Consider the following 2,485-nt stretch of genomic DNA (forward strand, 5'->3'; position numbering starts at 1 on the left):
GTCAACTTCTTATAGTCCGTAATAGAAACGAAGGGGGACGTCCCTGCCAACTTCTTATAGTCCGTAGTAGAAACGAAGGGGGACGTCCCTGTCAACTTATTTTGTTCTGTTTATAGAATTAATTCCCCTTATTAAGTAGTTACAATCCGAGAACTGTTTCCGATAAACGTTTAACCCAGTTTCTTGTAGTGATATTTCATTAAGCGAGATGTATCTAGGTTTATATAACACCCAGCTAATACTGATATATATATATTATAATTAATTACTAATACATACACTTCCTGATTTTAATATAGATTGCTTTTTTATATATTTAAAGAATAAAATGACCCCACAGAGACGCTGATATATTAGTGACCATTATATCTACTAACTGACCACAAGTCAGGTGATGTTGTAACTCAAGGCTTTGAAAATGGAAATTAATAAGTGACTATAAGCATCGTGTTTATACTGAAGTCAAGGTTTAGAAATTATACAAGATACCCAGTTATGCTGGCCTCTAGAGTCTCAGTTTTGTGGTTGTTGAAGAAATGCGTTATATCTCACGATCTTGGACAGTGAGGTGATTCTCCGATAATTTTCCTAGTAAAAGTACACCTAATTTCAGCTCTTCGAATTACTTCATTACTTCATATAGTAATTTATGTAGTTGTTGTTTTTGTCCAGACCGATGTTGGTCGTTGATTAGATAGATGCCTTGTAACTAGCTTGGATAACAATGCCTATTGTCCGAAACGAGACGTTATATAGAAATCTACTGATACTTTGTTATCAGTCATTGTTCCTTACGTTGATAGGCAAGAGGAGGTTGAAGGTTTTTGTTTTATCGTTAGAAAAGCAACAACAACAAATATAAATACTTTCATGATTTGTTTATGCCTGAGTGACAAATAATAAAATTAATTCTTGATACTATAGCAAAACATTGCTGATTGTCACGTGACTTATGTGACCACAGATGAAATAATAAACAAAAAGGGAGCTCATGATCCGGATATGCAAGCACGGTTTGAACATTTTAAAAATGTTAAATTGTACGAAAGTAGTTGTCTTCAAGGTAATTAATACAGGCCCAGAGATAGAGTTGGGAAATAATCATAGCAATGTTTTATTTCTTATTAAACTGAATAAAATTTTACACCTCGTGAGATATTATTGGGATTACAGCCGAAAATATCCTTAACATCGGAGGTACCCCAACTGATGAAACGTAAGAAAAGTATTTAAGTTTATATGACCTTACCGACACCAGGTTGAATTTCAGTTTCACTCTAAGTAGGTAGCTTGCTCTAGTCAAAAGTTATTATTAACCTTTTATTATCATTCTGTAAACATTTCTATAGTCACTTATCCGAAGTCCGAGGGCACCAACTCATCAAAAAAAAAAGTAATTTTAAAATATTTAAGTAATAATAAACTATTAATTTGGAAACAAAAAAACACTAACACTCAAAATATTTTCCTTTGTTAATCAATAAATGAGCATTGAATATTACAACGTGTTTCTCTTTTACCACCTAAACTAAGTGTAATAATTTAACACAAACTAGCCGAATACTGAAGCTACTGAGAACAACAAACATGTACGTGCTGCCATCTGTCGGCGTTGATGTTTACAAAATATTGGGTCCATGAAGACCCCGGAAGACTAACGCAGGGTTAACTAAATTGAATGTATATTTTTTTATATTCCAACGTTTACGTTACATTATCTATTACTAGGTAGTTCCTTTCTATAAAAATATAGTAAAACTCTGAGCTATCTAAGCTCTGCCCACCACGGGTATCGAAACTCGGTTTCTAGCGTTGTAAGTCCGCAGACATACCGCTGTGCCACTGGGGGGGGGGGCAAACTTGTTGGACGTGAAAAACATATTTTGCTGTTTTACGTTACAGCACTTGATCAGGAAATAAGTTTTTATTATAATACGAGAAGGCAGCTTGACCTAATTTTCATTCACAAACCATTAGAGACATCATTGTGTTATTTTTTTTTTCTATTAAGATATTTCCTTAACATAGCTTGAATCTTCATCATAGAAGATTTTTTTCAACTTTGTATTAAATCCAATAGTTTAAAATTACTAAGATTAAAATTGACGTTATGACAACTTGATGTTTTGGTAGTAAGTGATAAACTAAATTAGAATTGCTAACAACAATAAAAGTGCTTATCGCGTGTTTATTTGTGTTAAAAATGCCTCGACTCAGCGAGAACAAACTCACTAAACACTAGACTTACAGATATCCAAAATATGAGAATGAATCAAATTAAATAAATAGGTGTTTCTTCTAATACAAATCGTCACGAGCTTCGAGCCGTCTAGAGTAGAAGGTATTATCCTAGTTTAAGTCACCTATTCATAGTTTCTATAAATTGCAGTAAGTACAACTTACAACGCCAGATGTCACTCGAACGTTCTCATGCCAGATATTAATTAATATGTGTTCATGTGTATTTGTTTGTTTTTGAATTTCG

The 2,485-nt window shown here is 33.2% G+C and overlaps 1 protein-coding gene across 1 annotated transcript in view; it reads left to right on the plus strand.

Moving 5' to 3' along the window:
• Positions 1–2,485, plus strand: part of LOC111088323 (MFS-type transporter SLC18B1-like) — a 29,337-nt gene that overhangs the window by 8,702 nt on the left and 18,150 nt on the right. The window lies entirely within an intron of this gene.

Source organism: Limulus polyphemus, unplaced genomic scaffold (assembly GCF_000517525.1).
Source record: "Limulus polyphemus unplaced genomic scaffold, Limulus_polyphemus-2.1.2 Scaffold3542, whole genome shotgun sequence".
NCBI lineage: Eukaryota > Metazoa > Arthropoda > Merostomata > Xiphosura > Limulidae > Limulus > Limulus polyphemus.